Below are 11,855 nucleotides of genomic sequence, written 5' to 3'. Positions count from 1 at the left end.
GGCTTGCAACTCATCATTCAAAGTGATTTCATTATTTGTCAGTTGGTTCACTGTCTCTTAAAAAATACTCAAGTACTCCGGCATTGATTTACCTTCAACATACTTCATATTGACAAGCTTCCTAATCAAGAATGCTTTGTTTTGCACATTCTTTCTCTCATATAACTCCTTCAATTTGTTCCACATCTTCTCAGCATTCGTTTCGGTGTCAACATGTGAATACACACTAAGATCAAGCCATTGCCTCATCAAAGCAACTGCCTTCCGATTCAGCTTCTTCCATTCAGCATCGGATTTAGTACCTTTGGATTTATCTCCCTCCACAGGATCATACAAGTCCTTGCTATACAGCATATCTTCCATGAGGGTCTTCCAAATTGAATAATTTTGGGAATTCAATTTGACCATATTCGGTCCATGAGTATTTTCCTCCATTTAATCAGCACAGAAATAAACAACCAAAGCTCTGGATACCACTTTGTTGGGAAAACTCAACACAGGTTTAAATCAAGAACCTGTCTAACAGCGGAAGCATAAAAAAAATAATTTTCTCACAACCTATTCGATTAATGGGCAACACCAAAGATACTCCAGCAGCAAATATAATGGCAGAAATTAAATAATCAGACACCAGAATTTTAACGTGGGAAAACCCCCAAAAAAGAGGGACAAAAAACCCACGGGACCTAGTCCAGAAAAAATCTTCCACTATCAGAATAATGGGTACACAAACAGTCTTCCTAGTGATACTAGGGCATCTCAACAATCAACAAAATACATCATCAAAACTGATGGAATCAACATAAACCCTCTACAAAAGTGGGTATCTCAAATCAGGCAAAAGAGAAGGCAATACAACTAACAGGTTATATCCTAATGTTCATCTCCACACCACGAATAACATACTAAAATTTCATAAGAAATGGAGCAAGTTTACCAAGTCAATGTGATCAAGGTTGGCTTGCCCTTTTCTCCCAAATTTCTCTTCTCCTTCGAGGCCGCAGTACTGTGCTTTGCTTCCTTTCTTTCAAATTTATTTGTTTTCCTTTTTTTAATGAGATGTGGGCCCCACTTAGTTGGGGACCCACCAACACTAGTGTACCAAGCCTTTCTAAATTAAAACAATGCTTGCACAAAAATAATTTAAATAAAGGTAAGGAAACATTTTAAAAGATAGAAATTTAAAGTTTCTTTCATTCTCATATTGGAACCTCCTTACACTCCTCTACAAAAGACAAGAAAAAGATTTATCTGAATTGAGGAAGAAAATAGAGGAAGATAAGGTGACACCTTCACCTTACCATTGGGATGATGATTGATTCATTAGGTGGGTCAAAGAATATAGCTCAAATGGAGCTAATTGTTCACAAGATATGTTACCTATATTATTTTTTTAGTAGACTTATTTGTTATAATTTTTTTAGTGAGAGTACATAAAGAGTACATAATTTACAAAGTATAATAACCAATGTTCTAAAAATCAGTTTGGACTGGCCGGTCGAACCGGCCAAACCGTAAACGGACAAAAAAACGATTCGGACAATCAACAAACCCGCGAAATCTAAAGACCGGAATTAAATCGGTGAACTGGCCAATAATCGGTCGGTCGAACCGAACCGTGATCCAGCCGGTTTTTGGCTGGGCAGCAAAACGCTGCTGTTTCCGCCTCTGACACCTTAAATCAATGTTCTGATCCCTAATTGCCTTCACAATTCTCATCGAGTTTAGAATCAGATAACGCCATCACAGTCTCACAGTCTCACACGGCCACACGGGTTCGTTGTCGCGCAGTCACCTCCTTCGACCAGTCACCTCCGTCGTGCAGCAGCCGTCGTTCGTTGGAACAGCCACCTCCATCGTGCAGCAACCGTCGTCCCTTCGAAGGTGATCCACCACTGCTTGGTTCACTCGGCGTCGCTGTCTCCCACTCTCCCTATTGCATGTTCTGTTGAAGTCTTGAAGGTGCCTTCGGGCTTCAGAGTTCTAGGAATTTTTTTTAATTATGAACTTATGATTATTTGATTGAATTATTGAATAACTGTTGCATGTCTCTATCTCCTGATGAGTTTGATTGAGTAGCTCTTTGATTTTGTGACATGATGAACTCTGAAACTGTGAACTCTGAATTGATCCTGCTAAACTGAACTGGATTTAGAACTGTGAACTTTGTATTGTTATTAGATTGGATTGTATTGTTATTAGAATGGATTGTTATTGCCTGTTTCAATTGAATAATTGGATTGGATTGTATTGTTATTGGATTGCTGGTAATGTTTAGGTATGTATTATTATTGTATTGTTATTAGATTGCTGGTAATGTTTAGGTATGGATGAATAATTATTGTTACTTAAGCTGTGAACTTTGTTGTTGTTACTTCACTTGTTACCATCGCAGGTGCCAACTCTGTTTCACCGGTCAGCACTGTTGCCCTCTTTCTCAGTATCTGCTTTGCTTTGTTCTAGGCTTCTAGATTTCTTTGTTATTGAAATTTGATTTTATTTCTGGTTAGGATTGGTGATCTAAATCTTTTATTTGAAAATTATTTTTTGGTTCTTTGATTTTCAAGTTGCTTGCTACTTCAATTTGAGGGGATTCTGAATTTTGGTTTAAACTATGATTAAAGGTTCTTTGGTTTGGGTATTCTTCACTCTCCTGGAAGCTTAGCTTTTAATTAGTTGAGATCAAATTATTGTTTTCAACCTTGGTGATTTTTAGATATTCTTTTTGGTTACTTTTTTTTTAATGTTTCAATTGGTGTTCTTGTGTTGTTGCTGTGATTTAAATGTTATTTTTTATTCTTTCTTTTTTTCGAATGTCCAGTCAATGCTTGATTGATTGGCTTTGCTCACTGATTATATTTGATGATAAATTTTAGATTTATAACTCTATTACTGCTTTATTGTCTGTTTTGTATAGTTAAATTTTATTAAAGTTTCTTGAATTTGTACTATGTTACTGATTCAAAGTTTTTTGAGTTTTGTTCATTGTTTGGTTGCACCGTCCCTGCTCTCGATCTCTGCCGACTTGCTGCCCCTCCTCTGTGTTGAATTTTTTTTGTTTCATGTTTTTGTTTCAGGTCCTGTTGTGTTTGTTGTGCAATACTATCAATTTGTTTTACTTTTTGACTCAGCTACATTAAGACAATATTTTCTATCTGTAACTCGTGCATTGTATATTTATACTAGACTATAATTATGTTTTAATGTGTTTATTTATATTTTATTTTTTATTTTATTATAAAACGGTTTTTTCGGTTCAACCACAGTCAAACCGGTTAAACCTATGAACCAGTGAATCAATAGTTAGAGCGGTTCGATAATTGGTTCGATTTTCATAATCTTGATAATAACTCAATAGATATTTTTAAGAGAATTTTTCATTCTCTTCAACAATGATAGTAACTTATTTTTCTCTTCCTCTTAATTGCTTCTGGTTTATCGAACTATCAACATCACAGCTTAAATAGTTTAGGACATGAGATTTTTTTTATGATGCGGTGAATATAGAAAATAACAAAACTGTGAATCAAATTAAAAATATCGGTTTAGTTATTACACTTTATATATACTATGTACTCTTTATATACTCTTACTAAAAAAATTATAACAAATAAGTTTAAATTTACTATTGATAAAAAAAATAATCTAAGTAATAAGATGAGAATACAAGACATATTCTTAGATATAAAAACAAAATCCATCGTAGTCAATCATTACACCTCATCCGGCAAACTAGAAAAGTCAAAGTGATTCTGAAAGAGATAGAGGCTGATAACTTAAGAGAGAGATGTTGGTTGGAAAGACATCTATTACCACTGTATGCTAAGTTTGGTGAAGAAAAAAGATATAGCTAGAATTTTTAAGATTTGCACAAGTTATCCAAGATTGAAAGAAATTTTTTTTTATTAAAAGTAGATGTAGGTTTATTTGTTATAATTTTTTGTAGTAAAAGTATATGAGAAATACATAGTATATAAAATGTAATAAACAACAGATATATTTAAGGAATTTTTTGTTCTATTCAACAATCAGAATAACTTATTTTTTTTATGGTTCATCAAATTATCAACGTCACATCTTGAGGACATGAGATTTTGAGAGGATAAACCAAGTGGGATATATTCACTATTTTGTAAGGCTAGCAAAAATTTGCAGGTAACTGTGATATAGTAAATTTTGTGACCTCCTGTCAAATGTATATACTTTCTCTTTTTTTATCGAAGTAATGTGTTTGTTTATAGGATGCAAAGCTCAGTGAAAAAAATTAGTATACTAAGTCTTTCTTAAACAATGTCTGCACAAAAATAATTTAAACAAAACTGAAGAAATCGTTTGAGAAGACAAGAGATTTAAAGTTTCTTTCATCCTCAGATTAGAACATCCTTACACTCCTGATAAAAGATCTGGAAAAGATTTATCTGAATTGCGAATGAAAATGGAAGAAGATAATGTGACAATTTCACCTTATCGTTACAAGACGATGATCATTTCATCGGGTGGATCAAAGAATATAGCTCAAATGGAGCTAACGGTTCACAAGATGTGCTACCTAGATTATTTTTTTTATCAATGGTAGATGTAGACTTATTTGTTATAATTTTTTTAGTGAGAGTACATAAGGAGTATATAATATATAAAGTGTAACTCAACAGATATTTTTAAGGGAATTTTTCATTCTCTTCACTAATATTTTTCTCCTCCTCTTAATCTTAATCTCTTCTGATTTATCAAACTATCAACATCACAACTTGAACAGTTTAGGACAATGAGATTTTTTTCATAGTGCAGTGAGGTGGAGAGTAAGAAAACTATTGAGTTATTACATTTTATATACGATGTACTTTTTATGTACTCTCATTAAAAAAATATTCACAAATAAATTTATATCTACTATTGATAAAAAAATATAAGTAACAAGATGAGAACCCAAAGCATATTCTAAAATATAAAAATAATCTATCGTCACCAATCATTATATCTCATTCGGCCAACTAGAAAAAGCCAGAGTGAAGAAAAAGAGGTAGCTAGAATTTTTTAGATTTGTACAAATTATCCAAGATCGAAGGAATTTCTGGTCAGAATTCAAGCATATGGGATATTAGGAAAAGTAAATGAAGCTGCAGCTGTATTTGGAATGATGTCCAAGAGATGGCCAAGTATTACTTCCAAAGATTATTGGAGTTCACTAAACATTTACATCACAAATATTATGTGGGAGAAGGCAAAAATTTAATTGAACAAACGAGAATAAGTGGGTGGTAGATGACCCATCAATTTTAGATAACACTGTTAAATTATTAGTTCAAGTAGAAGAAGTGGAAGAGCTGCAAAAGGAATTAACCTACAAAAACTTCAAGTCATTTAAGTCTACCTATATTGCTATTATAGAGGAGTATGATAAGAGGGAGACTACTACAATTCAGAGAAGATTGTGCACCAAATGAAACAAGACTACGAGCTATGATGGGCACTGATTTCTGTGTTTGTTTTTTTTTTTGGTAAAATCTGTGTTTGTCTCTCTGTGTAAGATATTATCGTAGTTTCATTAACTGTATTTTGAAAACATGTACAAGTATATTTGTATATGAACAGATAGTTGAATAAAGATCATCAATGATATTATCAACTTTATGCTGTAGTTTTACAGATAAATATTAAGACATTTGAATTGTAATATTATGAAAAATGGAAAACAAAGACAGAAAAACTGCAATATTCTTGGTTATTTAAGAAAATTTGTGTAACATAATTAGTTTGAGATTAAATGTTTGTATTTTATTAGACTATTATACGCACCTGAATACTATTCAAATTCATTCTTTATTAGACTCTATTGCTTCGTTGATCATTGATAGCAATATACAAGCTTAGCAATTTTTTTTATCAAAATCATTAAATCATCAAATACATACTATATAATATACTCAATAATAATAAAATTCCAAATTACTTTTAATTGCAAACTACTACATGTTTTTATGTTTATTTCATATTTGCTTTATTTATTTTTTTTATATAATGTACAAATCTCTTAGCAATTATATATCCATAGTTTCACCAATTTTTTTTTTAACATTAATTCAATGGTTATTCATTCTTTTTTACAATTTCCATTAAGTAATCCATACCACAACTTTTTCACAATTATATATTCACTTATTATCTGATTAATTCGATTAGTGGCGTGTAATTCCCACAAGTTCATTCAGCAGTTTGTTATAACATGATGGCACCGTGACAAAGAAGAGCTACCGGACAACTATAAATTATAGTGTTTAGAATTCAACTAGTAATTGATCCGATCATATGACTAAATTAATTGGTGAGTCATTGATTTATCCAATTGGCTCAGTTATTATTAAATAAAAATAAAAATAAAATTAAAAATTAGATGTATATTTTTAAAAATATATTAATAATAATTAAATATCAAATTTTAAAGTCACAAAAAAATATCAAATTTTAAATATAATTTATAGTGCAAAAAGAGATAATAAATTAATTACTAGTATAAAATAATTTTTCAATTTAAATGAACGAAAAAAAATAACACAATCAATATCAATATATCGATATATTTGTATATAACGTGTTCTTATCATAGTTATCAAATTCGGTACGATCCGGCTAAAAATCCGGTCACCCGGTCATCAGACAGGGTCAAGCCACTCGTAGAACCGGTTATGCATGAGACCCAGTGAAACCTGGTTCGACCTGATGAGTTTTCGTCAAAACTGGTGAACCGTCCGGTTAATTCAACTCAGACCGAGTTGTGTTTTTGTTTTTGTTTTAAAACAATTGGGAACGACGTCATTTGGCTATCAGATTTCCCCCCTCCCCTTTCATTCAACGAAACCCTAAACGCTATTCCCCCTCCTGCCCTCCCCATTGCCTTAATCTGATTCCAGTGGAAGTGTGGAAGCCCCCAGGCCCCAGCACTCGTCTGTCGTCTCTCTGCTCCTCCGTCCTCTGTCGTCGCCTCGTCGGCAATCGGCAGTCGCTCACCCTTGCCCTCACCTCGTCACTCCATCAGTCCATCGTGGGTCACCTCGTTACTTCGTCGCCTGGACCTCGTCACTCTCGGTCTCTCACGGTCACGGTCTCACTCCCTCACCTCGTCGCTCACCTCGTCTCCTCACCTCGTCGTCGTCGCGGTCCCCTGCTCCTACCCTGCGTTCATTTCGTCGGCGGCAGAAAGCTCACAGAAGATAGAAATCAAGCAGCATCTCTGCATCTGCTCCCTCCGATCAGTCGGGTGGTGGTGGTCGTCTTCTTGGTCGCGGTCTAGGAACCAGTTATCCAGGTGAGCTCCCTTCAATTTTTTAACCCTGGCCTTTCACTAGAATTGTTGAATACTGAACCTGGTGGTTGCTGGTGGTTGCTGTTGACTGTTGTAATTGAATTTTAGAGTTGTTGAACAGTTGAAGCTGAGCATATTTTAGTTAGTATTGTTATTGAATCTGGTGGTTATTACTAATTTACTATGGAAAAGTATATGAAACCAACTAATAATCAGCCAAGAATGGAACAACATAATTAATTATAATTAGTTTTATTAATTTATAATTTAATTTGTTTTTTAAATTATTGTTGACCACGTTCAAAACATGAGGGAAGATACGTAGTGATAGGAGAGAATCACGGAACAGATGCTTTGATCATTCATTAGTTGGTTCCATATAATTAATTATGTTTTATTAATGCGTAACACATGAAACATAGAAATTATATCCAAAACCATCCAATTTACAAGAAAAAGAAACATCCGTGTGCCTATCAGTAGCAACATCCGATTAAAGTCACCGGTGCCTCTGGTTTACCAGTTGGCTGATTCTTGGCTTATATAGAGTTGGTTCCCTAGCATTGTTGATTTACTATTGTATTTGATTTTTAGAGTTGTTATTGAATCAGGTGGTTATTACTTTAGTTAGAATTATTGATGAACTTGAACTGGTGGCTGCTGATGTTTCATTTAGTTTTTTAGTGTTGTTTGTTGCTGGTTGCTGTGTTTTAGAGTTGTCGTGTTTTTTAGAGCTGTGGTTTGTTGCTGGCACTTTTTTTGAATTGCTGTTTGTTCACTCTTGAATCACAAAGTTAGAGAACTTTGGTGGAATGGTGGTGGTTGCTGTGTTGCTTAAAAACTGACTTATGTAAATCTTTTATTGCAAAAAGGTTCCACCTGCTGTTGCTCATCAATTTAGGCAAAATATTGAAGACTTTATGAATAAGAAAAGGAAATCTCAAAAAAATTATGCAGAAAGTTATGGAGCATGTGATGAGTTTGAAAGTTATGCAGAAAGTTAAATTAAGAACATATTTTGTATTAGAGACTAGTTTATTATCGTTTTAGATTATTAGTTATGTTTAAGACTTGATATTAGATTATTAATGTTTGTAAAGACTTGCATTTTAAGTTTTAAGAAATTATTTTAATTTTACTTATATAATTTTATATTTTTAATTATGACCGGATTAACCGGATAAATCAGTGACTAACTGGTTGAACTAGTAACCCAGTGATCCGGTGATATGACCGGGTTGATTACCGGTTTGGTTCTGATAACTATAGTTCTTACTTGTTTAGTATTTAGGTCAATCCATATTTAAAAGGATAAACTAATAAAAATTCATTCATCATTTATATATATTTATTTTTTGTAACATATATTATTAACAAATAAGATGGCGCAGTGGGAATAGGACGTGTTATATACACGTTGTACCGGGTTTGAATTGACCTAGTTGTAGTGGACGGAACCATTTAAAGAGTTTTAAATCCTGATCCAAATCCATATCCAAATTAAAATCCAAAATTGAAAAAAACCCTAATCTAAGACTGAGCTGGTGAATCCACAATCCAATTTCACACGCACAACCGTGTTAATGGTCTTTTCCTCTTCGGCTCTTACCGCTTGGTGCTTCCTTACACATTCACCATGGTCATCCTTTGGTTTTGCTGTCGCTGACTCACCGTCACAGGTGCGAGCAACCATTTTTCCTTCTTGCTTCTGGGTCAGTGGCTCAAGGATCTGAAAGCTGAGCTTGCTTTGCTCTGTGTCGCCAAGGTCACTGGTCTTTTCTATGTTTACTTTGATGGGTTGCTTTCTTTCTGAATTGATTTTGGTGGTTCATGAATTTTGACCTATTTCTTGTTCTGTGAAAAGGGGTTGTTTGCTTTTTGGATCAGTTGAGTGTGTGTGTGGTGTTTTGCTCTGTTTATCTTTGTCTGAAGGTGAATCTTGGGTGCTGCTATTCTTTGATTGCTTCTATGTTTTCTTTTTTCTCTTCATGTTATTTGGTTTAATACTTTAATTGACTCTTTGGTTGTTTTGTTGTTTCTAAAGTTTTAGTTTTTATTGGAATTTACATGCCAATTAGAGTAATCTGTAACTAGGATGAGGATTGAAGCTGTTGGTTAAGGAATTTGTATCTCTTGCAACTCTGTGATGATGTCATATAATATTCATACAACTATACAAGATTGTCCATTCTATACATTGTTTGTTGTTTTGTCTTAGAACCTTTTGTAATGGAAAAATGATACAATCTTGTAATCCACTATAAGTTCTCAAACATACATCTGAAACATGCTTAGGTCAAAACACTATAAGTTAACAATCAGTTTATGAAACTGTTTACCTACCACAAGACAGATTAAGGGCAGGATGATTCTTCATTTTCAGCATTGTTTATGCATTTTTCCCAGCTCAATACATGTTTAATTAATGCTTTTTCTCTACCATGTTGCATATTGTTAGTTGTAATTTCTATCTCATTAGCATGTGAAATCAACTCCGCCTATGTTACACTAGTGGTACATAGCCGGTCCCAAGCCCGGATAAAGGAGGAGGGTTGTGTTAGGTCTTCGGCAATCAACATAAAATTATAGCCGAACCCCCATGACATGAATCAAAGACATTATTGCGCTAAAGCTAGGTCGTTGCCCGGAAGCAACGCGCCGTATGGCTCGAGTACAGTGTCAAAGCAAGAGCCGCTACATCGGTACCCGGATGTAGTGTTAAATGAGCAAGGGTTCTCGCGTTTTCGTGAACGGACGAGGGTAAATAAGCTAGTTCACAAAGTAAAAGGTAAAGGTCGAAACGACAGAAGGTTGAGATTTGGGACATGGAACATAGGCACTCTAACAGGAAAGTCCATGGAGGTGGTAGACACCATGACAAGGAGGAAGATTAACATTATGTGCCTACAAGAAACGAAATGGGTTGGTGCAAAGGCTAGGGAGTTGGATACTTCTGGTTTCAAACTTTGGTATACAGGAAAAGTGAAGAATAGGAATGGGGTTGGAATAATTGTGGATAAGCAGTGGAAGAAGGATGTAGTGGATGTTAAGAGGGTGGGAGATCGGATCATCTCTATCAAACTTGTGGTGGAGGGAGGTGCTTTCCATGTGATTAGCGCCTATGCACCGCAAGTGGGTTCAGACGAACAATACAAGATTAGGTTTTGGGAGGATCTAGAGAGTTTGGTTCAAGGCATACCTTTGGGAGACAAGATTTTCTTAGGAGGAGATTTAAATGGCCATGTTGGGAGAGAAGTGACTGGATATGGGAGTATTCACGGAGGCCATGGTTTCGGGGTGATCAATGCCGAGGGTAAAACTATTTTGGACTTTTCCTCAACCTTTGATCTTCTCATCGCAAATACATATTTTAAAAAGAGAGACGAACATCTTATAACCTATAAGAGTGGCATGACAAGCTCTCAAATCGACTTCTTCTTGTTGAGGAGAGTCGACCGAAAATTTTGCATTAACTGTAAAATTATTCCGGGAGAGAGTTTGACAACACAACATAGGGTGCTCGTCATGGATTTTCGTGTTGAGCAAAAGTTGAGGAAAAGACATCATACGAAGAACCCAAGGACGAGGTGGTGGCGGATGAAAGGCGAGGAACAAAAAAGCTTCCTAAGACGGGTAGGAGAAGAGGCAAAGTGGGATGGGAATGGAAGCGCGGAAGAGATGTGGAGGGAGATGGCAGAAGTTATTAGAAGAACAGCGAAAGAAAGTTTTGGTGAATCTAAAGGAATAGGACCAAGAGACAAGGAGTCCTGGTGGTGGAATGCGAGTATACAAGAACAGATAAAGATAAAAAGGGAATGCTTTAAAGAGTGGTCTTTATGCCGCAATGCAGATAACTGGGAAAAATATAAGACGGCTAAGAAAGAGACAAAAGTGGCTGTAAGTGAAGCAAGAACAAGAGCATATGAGGGTCTCTACCAGTCTTTGGGCACGAAAGAAGGAGAAAAAGGTATATATAGAATCGTAAAGAGCCGGGAAAGAAGAACGAGAGATTTGGATCAGGTTAAGTGCATAAAGGATAAGGATGGAGAGGTGTTGGCTCAAAAGGAGAAGATTAATGAAAGGTGGAAGAGCTACTTCTACGAGTTATTTAATGAGGGACAGAAGACTCTTCCGAGCCTTGGTCGATTATGTACAAGGGAAGAAGATCAAAACTTTGACTACTATCGAAGGATTCGAGACTTCGAGGTAAAAGAAGCTCTAAAGCAGATGAAAAATGGCAGGGCAGTAGGACCTGATAATATCCCGATTGAGGTTTGGAAGGGTCTTGGAGAAAAAGGCATCAACTGGTTAACCAAGCTTTTTAATGAGATTTTAGGGTCAAAGAAGATGCCTGATGAGTGGAGAAAGAGCACCTTGGTACCTATCTACAAGAATAAGGGGGATATACAAAGTTGCGGAAACTATAGAGGGATTAAGCTTATGAGTCACACTATGAAGTTATGGGAAAGGATGATAGAACGGAGGTTGAGAAAAGAGACACAAGTAACAGAGAACCAATTTGGATTTATGCCAGGCAGATCTACCACTGAAGCGA

At 35.2% G+C, this 11,855-nt stretch overlaps 1 long non-coding RNA gene across 1 annotated transcript; it reads left to right on the top strand.

The window, feature by feature from the left end:
* Window positions 1-1,713: 1,713 nt before the first annotated feature.
* LOC140173324 (uncharacterized) lies at window positions 1,714-3,204 on the top strand. Its single transcript, XR_011861942.1, has 2 exons — window positions 1,714-1,884; window positions 3,078-3,204. It is a non-coding gene; the product is annotated as an uncharacterized lncRNA (long non-coding RNA).
* The last annotated feature ends 8,651 nt before the right edge of the window (window positions 3,205-11,855 follow it).

This window comes from Arachis hypogaea, chromosome 6 (genome assembly GCF_003086295.3).
Source record: "Arachis hypogaea cultivar Tifrunner chromosome 6, arahy.Tifrunner.gnm2.J5K5, whole genome shotgun sequence".
NCBI classification, from domain to species: Eukaryota; Viridiplantae; Streptophyta; class Magnoliopsida; order Fabales; family Fabaceae; genus Arachis; species Arachis hypogaea.
Note: the sequence above shows the minus strand (reverse complement) of the source record. Positions and strands in the feature narration are given on the sequence as shown.